Source organism: Orcinus orca, chromosome 1 (assembly GCF_937001465.1).
Source record: "Orcinus orca chromosome 1, mOrcOrc1.1, whole genome shotgun sequence".
Classification (NCBI taxonomy): domain Eukaryota; kingdom Metazoa; phylum Chordata; class Mammalia; order Artiodactyla; family Delphinidae; genus Orcinus; species Orcinus orca.
This window is the reverse complement of record NC_064559.1, coordinates 184,815,524-184,828,149: the sequence shown is the minus strand read 5'-3', so window position 1 is coordinate 184,828,149 and position 12,626 is coordinate 184,815,524.

Below are 12,626 nucleotides of genomic sequence, written 5' to 3'. Positions count from 1 at the left end.
GGTTCATCCACATTTCAGCATGTATCAGTATTTTATTCTTATTGCCAATTAATATGGATGGATTACCATATTTTATTTATCCATTTATCATTTAATGGACTTTTGATTATAATGAATAATGCTGCTATGTACAATCAGGTGCAAGTTCTTATGTGGACATAGGTTTTTATTTCTCTTGGGTATATACCTAAGAATGGCATTGCTAAATTATATGGTACGTCTGTGTTTAACCACTTGAGATTGTTTTCCAAAGTGGTGTACCTTTTTTGCATTCCCTCTAGCAGTGTATGAGAGTTTCATTTTCTTCTCATCCCCTAAACGTTTATTATTATCTCTCTTTTTGCTGATAACTGTCTTAGTGGGTGTGGAGTTGTATCTCATTGTGGTTTTAATTTGCATTTCCCTGATGACTAATGATGTTGAGCATATTTTCATGTGCTTATTGGCCAATTGTTGATCTTCTTTGGAGAAATGTCTATTCAGATCATTTGTCCATTAACTGGCTTGTCTTTTTGTTATTGAGATATAAAAGTTCTTTATATATTCTTATTGCAATGCCCCTATCAGATATGTGATTTGCAAAGATTTTATCCCATTCTGTGGGTTGCATTTTTACTCTCTTGATGGAATCTTTAATTTTACTGATGTCCAATTTATTTTCTTCTGTTGCTTGTGCTTTTCAGTGTCATATCTAAGAAACCATTGCCTAATCCAATGTCACAGAGATTTATGTCTATGTCTTCTTCAAGGATTTTATAGTTTTAGCTCTTACATTTAGGTCTTGATCTATTTTGAGTTAATTTTGTATATAGTGTGAGGTAGGAGGTCCAACTTCACTCTTTTGTATATGAATACCAGTTGTCCCATCCCCATTTGTTACAAAGACTGTTCTTTCCCCCACTGAATTATGTTGGAATGCTTGTGGAAATGAATTGACGTGAAGGTTTATTTCTGGTCTCACAATTTTTTTCCATTGACCTATATGTCAATACTTATGTCAGTACCATGTTGTTTTGATGACTACAGATTTGCCATAAGCTTAAAATACATATATTTTTCCAGGTTTTTCAATACTAAAAGAGGCCCAATAGCAGCTCTAATATTTTTGCCCAACATTTACTCTTGTGTACACCCTTGAAACCTAAATTTGATCTCTGGTGGTTCTTTCCCACCAAAAGAATCTGGAACTCATTGCAGAATAGATGATTCTATGGGGCAGGAGAAAAATCAGTATGGCTTTGGAACATTCTGTTGTGTCAAGAGTGTTTGAAGGATGTCAGGGGCAGAGCTAAAAGGCCAAAGCTTAAAGATGTGCTCACTGACCAACTTGCAATTATTTTATTTTATTTTATTTTATTTTAAATTATTTACTTTTCAGTTTGTGTCTCTTAATTCCCTACCCCTATCTTGTCTCTCTCCCATTCCCTCTCCCCACTGGTAGCCACTAGTTTGTTGTCTATAACTGTGAGTCTGTTTTTGTTTTCTTGTATTCATTTGTTTGTTTTATTTTTCAGATTCCACATGTGAGTGATAACACAAAGTATTTGTCTTTCTTTGACTTATTTCACTAAGCATCATATCCTCTAGGTCTATCTATGTCATTGCAAATGGTAGAATTCCATTCTTTTTTTCATCATCACTGATGACATATGGTCCTAGGCTTTTCTTTGTTGAGGATTTTCTTCTTATTACTGATTCAATTTCCCTACTGGTTAGGTATTTTTGTTTTTGTTTTTGTTTTGCCATGCCACACAGCTTATGGGATCTTAGTCCCCCACCAGTGATCAAAACTGGGCCCCACCAGTGAAAGCACTGAGTCCTAACCACAGACCACCAGGGAATTCCCAAGACTTTCATTCTTTTTTATGGCTGAGTAATAATCCATTGTATATATATATATACCACATTTTATTTATCCATTCATCTGTTGATGGATACTTAGGTAATTGTAAATAATGCTGCTATAGACTTTGAGGTGCATGTATGTTTTTGAATTAGTGTTTTCGTTTTCTTCATATATATAACCAAAGGATTGGAATTGCTGGATCATATAGTAGTTCCGTTTTTAGTTGAGGAACCTCCACACTGTTTTCCATAGTGGGTGCACCAATTTACATTCCCACCAAGAGTGTGCTAAGGTTCCCTTTTCTTCACATCCTCACCAATATCTGTTATTTGTAGACTTTTTGATGATAGTCATTCTGAGAGGTGTGAGGTAATATCTCATTGTGGTTTTGGTTTGCATTTCTCTGACTGTTAGCAATGTTGAGTATCTCTTCATGTGCCTTTCAGCCATCTGATATATATTTTTCAGAAAAATGTCTATTCAGGTTTTCTGCCTATTTTTTAATCAGGTTGTTGGTTTAGTTTTTTGGGTTTTTTTGTTACTGAGTTATATGAGCTGTTTGTATATTTTCAATATTAACCCCCATCGGCCATATCATTTGCAAATATTTTCTCCCATTCAGTATGTTGTCTTCTCACTGTTGATGGATTCCTTTGCTGTGCAAAAGTTTTTAAGTTTAATTTGGTCTCATTTGTTTATTTTTGCTCTTGTTTCTTTTGCCTTAGGAGGCATCCAAAAAATATTGCTATGATTTATGCCTATGTTTTCTTCTGACCAACTTGTAATAATTTGATTGTAAAACATCATAATTTGGGTTAATTGGAATAATTCAAATCTATAAAGGTTATACATCCATACTAAGACTGAAAAGAGAAAAATAGCTTTAATACAATAAAAGGATGAATACAATATGATACATTTAATAATGAGTTATATGTGTATCTGCAAGTAGAGGTGTGAATGCACATGTATTTTTTCTTCTGTAAAGGGTATGTTAATTTAAATATACCTACATATAATTTACTTATGTTTATGCTCTATGTATGTATGTATGTGTGTGTGTGTGTGTGTGTGTATATATATATATATATATACACAAGCAAGTAAAAATGAACCAAAAATTTATGAATAAGCCAAAGCACCTTTAAAAAGTACCAAGTAGGGGACTTCCCTGGTGGCACAGTGGATAAAACTCCACGCTCCCAATGCAGGGGGCCCGGGTTCAATCCCTGGTCAGGGGGACATGCATGCTGCACTGCTGGTGGGAATGTGAATTGGTACAGCCACTATGGAGAACAGTATGGAGGTTCCTTAAAAAACTACAAATAGAACTACCATATGACCCAGCAATCCCACTATTGGGCATACACCCTGAGAAAACCATAATTCAAAAAGAGTCATGTACCACAATGTTCATTGCAGCTCTATTTACAATAGCCAGGACATGGAAGCAACCTAAGTGTCCATCAACAGATGAATGGATAAAGAAGATGTGGCAAATATATACAATGGAATATTACTCAGCCATAAAAAGAAACGAAATTGAGTTATTTGTAGTGAGGTGGATGGACCTAGAGTCTGTCATACAGAGTGAAGTAAGTCAGAAAGAGAAAGACAAATACCGTATGCTAACACATATATATGGAATCTAAGAAAAAAAATGTCATGAAGAACCTAGGGGTAAGACAGGAATAAAGACACAGACCTACTAGAGAATGGACTTGAGGATATGGGGAGGGGGAAGGGTAAGCTATGACAAAGTGAGAGAGTGGCATGGACATATATACACTACCAAACGTAAAATAGATAGCTAGTGGGAAGCAGCCGCATAGCACAGGGAGGTAGCTTGGTGCTTTGTGACCACCTAGAGGGGTGGGATAGGGAGGGTGGGAGGAAGGGTGACACCAGAGGGAAGAGATATGGGAACATATGTATATGTATAACTGATTCACTTTGTTATAAAGCAGAAACTAACACACCGTTGTAAAGCAATTATACTCCAATAAAGATTAAAAAAAAAAAGAGTTTGCACGTCACAACTAAGGAGCCCTTGAGCTGTAACTAAGGATCCCGCCTGCTGCAACTAAGGAGCTGGCAAGCCACAACTAAGGAGCCCACCTGCCACAACTAAGACCCAGCGCAACCAAATAAATAAATATGTTTTAAAAAATAAAAAAAATTAAAAGTACCAAGTATAGGAAGGAGCCATCAGCACTAGTGATTTCATAAAATTATCATGACCAGATAAAAGACAGTCCAGCAGTTACTCAGCACCAGATTAACAGTAAGCAAGTAAAAATAGAGTTCAACAGATATTCTAAAGATGAGGAAAGTGAATCAAGCTTTCATCTCTCAGGTGATAAAACAACTAAATGGCCCTACTACTTATAATAAAATACTGGTTAGAAATACCTAAGTTTTCAAGCAGAATGATGTTATGTAATGGCAGGATGATTGATTAGGGACTATTGATCATGCAAAACTTAGGGCTTACAAAGTTTCCAGTATAGACACTAAGCTTCGAAAATTAAAAACCATAAGGACGACAGAGAGTTATGCCTTATGATATTTTTTTAAATTTTACTACTTAAAAAAGGGCTTTTAAATTAGTCTAAATTACCTTGAACAGCAAAACTAGGTCTTAAATCCCAACTAAGAAAGAATTAGTTGATATCGCAGATCCCAGAACCTCAACTGGTCTAAAATTGCATTTTTTTTTTCTATTGAATTTGGTAATATTTCTGAAATCCCAGAAATATTTGAAATAATATTACTGAAACCTTAAGAAGATAATGAAGTATAGGTATAATATAGGTATAAACTTAAAAGGTATAAAAACAGTGCAAAAATAATGCAGTAATATTTAACCTATGGCACTGAATAGGTTAAATATAAGTGTAGTCAATTGTGTAATCTTTGCATTTGTACATGCTTTGCTGATTTTTAAGGCATATGAGATATTCAAAAGTATCAGCCAGGGACTTCCCTGGTGGTGCAGTGGTTAAGAATCCGCCTGCCAATGCAGGGGACACGGGTTCGAGCCCTGGTCCGGGAAGATCCCACATGCCATGGAGCAACTAAGCCTGTGAACCACAACTACAGAGCCTGTGCTCTAGAGCCCGCAAGCCACAACTACTGAGCCTGTGTGCCACAACTACTGAAGCCCGCATGCCTAGAGCCCATGCTCTGCAACAAGAGAAGCCCCTGCAATGAGAAGCTCGCGCACCACAACAAAGAGTAGCCCCCACTCGCTGCAACTAGATAAAGACAGCGCGCAGCAAGGAAGACCCAAAGCAGCCAAAAATAAATAAATAAAGTATCAGCCATATTAAATTTGTAACTGCAGTTTAAATTGTTTAAGGAAGTTAAAGTAATCAAACGTGTATTCCATGTTTAATGCTCAAGAAGAAAATGATTTCAACATATTGTTTATTAGAAATATAACTTTAGTAAATTGGGTGTTAAGCAACAAACAAGTAGCTGTGAGTATTCTCCCCCAGGCACAAAAGTCCCCTGGATGTAAAAGAATCCATCAAATATACTGAATCATGGGCTTCCCTGGTGGCGCAGTGGGTGAGAGTCCGCCTGCCAATGCAGGGGACACGGGTTCGAGCCCTGGTCCGGGAAGATCCCACATGCCGCGGAGCGGCTAGGCCTGTGAGCCATGGCCGCTGAGGCTGCAAATACTGAATCATAAGTCACAAAGTAGATAATATGCTTTTACTACTCCTTAGGAAGAAGAGAATGTAATAAATGGGGGACTGGAATAAAGGGTTGGTTGAAAGAATCAGGGAAACTGTGCCACATACACTTTCTGAGAAGGACAGACAACCAAACAGGTAATTAGTCTACAGTGTGGTGAGTATTACGGAAGAGATACTCTGGGAGCACAAGGAAAGAGAAGTTAACTCAAAAAAAAAAAAAAGTTAACTCAACCTGTGTACCCTTTACATACCAGACTTAATAAAATACTATGCAACTGGCCAGATGTTTGTAACCAAAATCACGGAAACCTCACATCCAATGGCCTCAATCTGAATCCTTCAACCACCTAAATTTGCTCCACCTGTGAAATAATATATTAAGATATCCCACTTTCTGACTACAGCCTTCTATCTTTTCTATTTTCTCACTCAATTTCTCTCTCTAAAGCTATACTTCTATCTTATGAAGACATCTGATTCCTTAATCAGTCTATTTTCATCCTATTAACCTTCCACTGTCTTCTCTTCCTTTTAGATTTTTGTACTAGTCACTTGCCAATACGCTCACCTTTCTCCTGTGGCCCTTCTGTTGTACCTACCTGGAAAAAACAACCCTGAATCAACTTCTCCATGCCTACACCTGGGCTGCTTACTATTGTTGGTAAAAAATCATACAGCCTACCAGGCTGGCATGAATATACATTCAAGTTCCTCAACCTCAACTGTGCTAATGGTATTGTCCAGAAATCTTCCCATGCCTTTTTTGTCAGTTCTCTCTTTCATTCTTCACAATGACTTTTCAGAGTTTCTCCCTTCTCTTCAAATCTGTGACCCTTTCATCTCACTCATGGCAGATGACCTGACCTCTTAGTCCATAGAGAAAATACCATAGAAGCCATTAAATAAGAACTTCTTCAGTTTCTGGCACCAAACTCACAAGGTTTTCCGCAATTATACCAACCATTCTTTCTTTCCTCCAATTACAAAGGAGGGAGTGTCTCACCAGCTACCACTTTATCTTCTTTGTCATAACAACACACCTCTTGGAAGAGCTGATTATACTCACTGTTTTCATTTCTTCATATCACACCCACTCTTCAATCCACTGCTATGACACCATATTCACTGCTTTGTGATACAATATTCTCGTACGCCTTGGTCATTTCTTTTTAATCTCTTTCCTATGTTCCCATATCTGTACTAATTTTTAAATTATCAGTGCTCCTCAAGGTCTCTCTCTTTGGTCTTCTTTTCACCTCATTGTACCCGCAATAGGTATACTCTCATCACCCACTTCTGTGGCTATAATCATCAACACTGTGGTGACCCAATGCTATAACTCTTTCCCAGATGTTTCTTCTGAACTGTTCCAGCTGTCTATTAAATATTTTCCTTTGGGTATTCCATAGGACCTGAAACTCAACAAATCTAATACTGCACCCATTATTTGCCCCAGTGCCCCACCCCCTCAACTACTTCTCCTTCTCCTGTGTTCCCTATTTCATGGAATGATACCACCATCCACAAGGTTTTCTTTCCAATTGGCAGTGGAAGTGCAAAGTCCTAACCACTGGACTGCCAGGGAATTCCCTACCAGGTTTTCTGATCATCATGCTTAACTCCTTCATCTCATACTAATCCACAGTGATTTTCTCTTAAACATCTCTTTAATATGTCGTTTTTTCTCCATCCCCACTTCTACTCCTGGGTCAGACCACCATCATCTCTGATTTGGATTACTATAGCAGTCTCTGAACTGGTCTTCAGAAGTGGTCTCTGTACCTACAGCTATTCTGCCCTTCCTACCCTTACCCCCAACCAGCCAAAGCAATTTTTCTAAAGTGTAAATCCGATCAAGTAACTTCCTTGATTAAAATTCTTTTGTCTTCCCACTACCCTTCCCACTCCCTAACCTAGTTTATAAGGCCCAACATGATGTGACCCCCATCTACTTCCAGCCTCAATTCTAGCTGCTCCTTCCACTTTGTATAATAGGCTTCAATAATAGTGAATTTATTTCAATTCCTCAAATGCTTCAAGCTCTTTCTTGCCTCAGCCTTTGAACAGGCTGTTCCTAGAATACTCTTCCCCCTTCTCTTTGCCTGGCTAAGTCCTACTCAGACTTCTTATATCAACTTTTATGTTATTTTCTCCTGGAAGCCTTCCTTGACCTCCAAGACTGAGCTAGATGGGAACTTTTATGGGCCTCCCAGCATCCCATACTTCCACTCTCATAGGGTCATGTTGGTAATACCTAGTTACATGTCAAAATCCCCCACTAGACCAGCTCTATGAAGGCAGGAATTTGTGTCTATCTTGGTGCTTTTTTTAATCCCTACCATCTAGTATAGTGCCTGTCACATAAACAACACTCAACAGATATCTGTTAATTAATAATAATAATTACTGATATTCAGCACTTACTTTTGGGCAGATATTATGCTTTATATACATTGTCCCGTTTGATCTTCTCAGCAACCCCATAAAGTATTATTGTCATTTCCATTTTACACATGAGGAAACTGAGGCTCACACAGGTTAACGCCCAAGGTCATTCAACTAGTAAATGAGAGAGCCAGAATTTACACATGGGCTGTCTGACTCCAAAGATAGTATTGTTATATGTTGATCTTTAAAATGGGAAGATGAGCTAGCAGGAAAAGAATACTATTATTTCAGATATTACCAACTAGGTTGGCCCAGATTAAGTGACTCCAAGAGTTCCATGGAGGTCATGATGGAAACACTGGGAAACAGTGCCAAATGCCAGGCCCCTGTAAGATTTAATATCAGCTGAAAAAAATAAGCCAATTTCAAGGTGAATTTATTTAGTATTTGGTCATTTGTATTCATAGTCCAGAGACAGTAACAATGAGAAATAGAAACAAAGACATCCTGAGGCAGAAATGATACATTCAATGATCCATTCATTAAACAAACATTTATCGAGTGACTCCTTGTCCACTATTGTGTTAAGTGCTAGGAAATAAGATGTAAGAGGCAAAGACACCCAGTTTCAGAAACAGAGAAAGTGCACGTGAGGCAGAGATGCAGAGCAAGACTCACACAAAGAGTTTCGTCTGAGTTTGTTTGTGTGATAACCAGCAAATAAAATCTAAAATGTATTTCAAAGAATTGTCCTGAGACACATAATTAAGGTGCTTTAAAAAAAAAATTTTTTTTAGCATAAAGAACTTTGAGGAGGGAGAAGGGCTCTTCAAGGAGACAAACAGAATTGACACATTCTTACTCTCCCTGTGGCACATTGTTCCACATATTGCCAGTTAGCTACGTACTCACAAGCTGGTGAAATCTCACACTACAGTTTTGCATCGTTCTTTGACTCTTGATTTCTTTTTCCCAGCAAATTTATGAGGATTTTTCCCCATTATAAAAGTGATACAAGGTTATGGTTGGGGTGGTGGGGGAGATAAATAAAGAAAGAAAGAAATATTTTAAGTTGTAAGGGAAAAAGAAATCTACCCTCAGTCTCATTGTCTCAAAGACAGCAATTCTTTACATTTAGCATATTTTCCCTTATCTTCTTTCCGTGAGTTATTTTTTAAAATGTATTTGAAATGATGTTACTTATGCAATCCTCCATTCCAACTGTCCTCACTGTGTGGTAGCCATGTGCTTCAAAGAGGACTGATACTACCACTCAATTCCAAGGGTTGTCCCTGATATAATTCAGTAACAGTATCCTAGACTCCTTACCACACTAATTGGTTCAAAATCAGCACAAGATCCCAGATAGGCCAGCTGGTTGTGAATGAGAAAGTATACTCCATGGTAATGAGCTTGCTACCATGAAGGAGGCCAGCTTGAAAATAAAGTCAATCAAAGAAGGCAGAGCTGGGGCTTCCCTGGTGGCACAGTGGTTGAGAGTCCGCCTGCCGATGCAGGGGACACGGGTTCGTGCCCCGGTCCGGGAAGATCCCACATGCCGTGGAGCGGCTGGGCCCGTGAGCCATGGACGCTGAGCTTGCGCGTCCGGAGCCTGTGCTCTGCAAGGGGTGGGATAGGGAGGGTGGGAGGGAGACACAAGAGGAAGGGGATATAGGGATACATGTATATGTATAGTTGATTCACTTTGTTATACAGCAGAAACTAACACAACAATGTAAAGCAATTATACTTCAATAAAGATGTTTAAAATTTTTTTAAAAGGCAGAGCTTCATTATGTAATACACCTGAAACTAACGTACATAAGTCAACTATATTTCAACTAAAAAAAAAAGAGGGTAGAGCTGAGAGAATTACAGAAAAATACAACCTAGTCCAGACAAGTATGGAGTTTATCTTCTTTCTATACTATTCAATTTTATGACTCAATGCATTCCCTTTATTGTTTAAACCTGTTAAAGTTGAGTTATATAATACTTGCAAACAAGCATGCTAAATGGATATACTACCCAAATGGGATAATCAAATGAAGGAATTTTAGCACTAGACTTTAAAAAAATAAATGAAAAAAAAAGAAAAAAAAGAAGAAAAGAAAAAAAAAAGAAAAAAAAAGAAAAGAAAAAGAAAATAAATAAATAAATAAATAAATAAATGAAGCCTGTTTTTGGGGGGGGGCATAGAATACAAAGAATAAAGTTGTGGTATTAATTCCCATTCTTTCTGAACTCCTATTCTTGGGCCAAAAGCAGGATACTCTTAATATCTGGGTGTTTTCCTAAGGGTGTGAATGTCATTGATTATGGATGAGATCCTGAGGGCTTTTCTTGGACTATGGCTTGACTCCTACTGGGCTTCTCTCTTTAGATACTTATTTCAAAGAGGTAAGTCAAGGAAACAAGTTGGGTTCCCATGCTTCATCCAAAAGTAACAGGTATGAATTTTAGGGCATATGCAAGTATGGAGGAAATAACTTACTTGTTTTCTCATAATCAGCTTAAATCTAAATCTGAGACCTCATGCTTACACTGGCAGAAAATTTAATCTCAGTCATTATTGGTGTTCCGGGGAAGAATGCCACCAGAGGTATGTATAGGTCCCATGGTGGGTCTTACTCACCACCAAAGCATCATGGAATCTCTGCAGCTATTAGCTCAGTAGTCCAGACTGGTTACATCAGAGATGACCATTGCCCCAGTCTGCAGGTTCTCATCAGGACCAGTGGCTTGATCATGAGTATCTTCGGCAAGGATGTAACTCCTTATTCTCAGGGTCCAGCACTCTCCCCATAATGCGGTTGAAGAACATGTTGCAGGTCCCCTAAAATCACAGAACTATACACCTTCATCCTCTTCCTGTAATTCTGAAGTCTTTTCTTCCTTGGTTTCCTCTAAGGCATGTCTCTGCCTCCTGTCTCCCCAAACAACTCTCTCTCTCTCCCTCCCTCCCTGGATAATTTCATACTCTTTTCAGTCAGACTGAATTTTTACAAAACACGAGACCAGCTCCTGACTTCCAACAGCTTCTGCTTTTGGTCCTACTAAAATCCCTGAGATAATGATGCAAGGGAGGAAAAGTGTACAACAAATAACACAAATTAATATCTCAAAGATTAGATAACTGGGGCTTCCCTGGTGGCGCAGTGGTTGAGAGTCCGCCTGCCGATGCAGGGGACACGGGTTCGTGCCCTGGTCCGGGAAGATCCCACATGCCGCGGAGCGGCTGGGCCCGTGAGCCATGGCCGCTGAGCCTGCACGTCTGGAGCCTGTGCTCCGCAACAGGAGAGGCCACAACAGTGAGAGGCCCATGTACTGCCAAAAAAAAAAAAAAAAATTAGATAACTGCCCCATGAACAAGCAGTTTGCACACCCAATGGAAGTCCTCACCCAGAACGAGGATTCAATTTTTTTATAGTGTTTTTTTTCTTTTTCCTCAGTCCTGTTATCAGAAGCAGAGGTATGCACTCACTGCTCCAGTTCTCTTAAAGTTTCTACACAAAAGGTAAGGCTTGTCTCATGGATATTTTTTACTCGTAAGAGTCATTCATTAGAAACAGGAGCCTATACATCTTATAGGCTCAACTGCTTTATCTTGCTGAGTGAGACAAACTTTATGAACCTAGAAAGTAAAACACATTTATTGTTAGGAATTGCTCATGAGTACATTTATTAAAAGGAAGGATTTTGTGGACTTCCCTGGTGGCACAGTGGTTAAGAATCTGCCTGCCAATGCAGGGGATAGGGGTCCCACCCCTGGTCTGGGAGGATTCCACATGCCACGGAACAACTAAGCCCATGCACCACAACTATTAAGCCTGCGGTCTAGAGCCCGCAAGCCACAACTACTGAAGCCCACGCTCCATAACTACTGAAACCCATGCACCTAGAGCCCGTGCTCCGCAACAAGAGAAGCCATCATGAGAAGCCCGCGAGTAGCCTCTGCTCGCCGCAACTAGAGAACGCCCATGCACAGCAATGAAGACCCAACACAACCAAAAATAATTAAACAAATTTATTTAAAAAAAAGACAGGACTTTGTACTGCAAGTGACAGAAAATCAAGTCAACATAGGTTAAGAAAACCTAGGGCTTCCCTGGTGGCGCAGTGGTTGAGAGTCCACCTGCCAATGCAGGGGACACGGGTTCGTGCCCCGGTCCGGGAAGATCCCACATGCTGCTGAGCGGCTGGGCCCGTGAACCATGGCCACTGAGCCTGCGCGTCCAGAGCCTGTGCTCCGCAACGGGAGAGGCCACAACAGCGAGAGGCCCGCGTACAGCAAAAAAAAAAAAAAGAAAACCTAATGTCTCACATAATTTGAAAGTTCAAGAGTTGGACATCTGGGGCGTCCCTGGTGGCGCAGTGGTTAAGAATCCGCCTGCCAACGCAGGAGACAGGGGTTCGAGCCCTGGTCCGGAAGATCCCACATGCCTCGGAGCAACTTAGCCCGTGCGCACAACTTCTGAGTCTGCACTCTAGAGCCCCCCAAGCCACAACTACTGAAGCCCGTGCGCCCCAACAAAGAGAAGCCACCACAATGAGAAGCCTGCTCGCTGCAACTAGAGTAATCCTGTGCGCAGCAACGAAGACCCAACACAGCCAAAAACACAGCAAATAAATTAATTTATTTTAAAAAATAAAAAAAGAAATGTCCAAATCTGGCTGCCACCTATAAT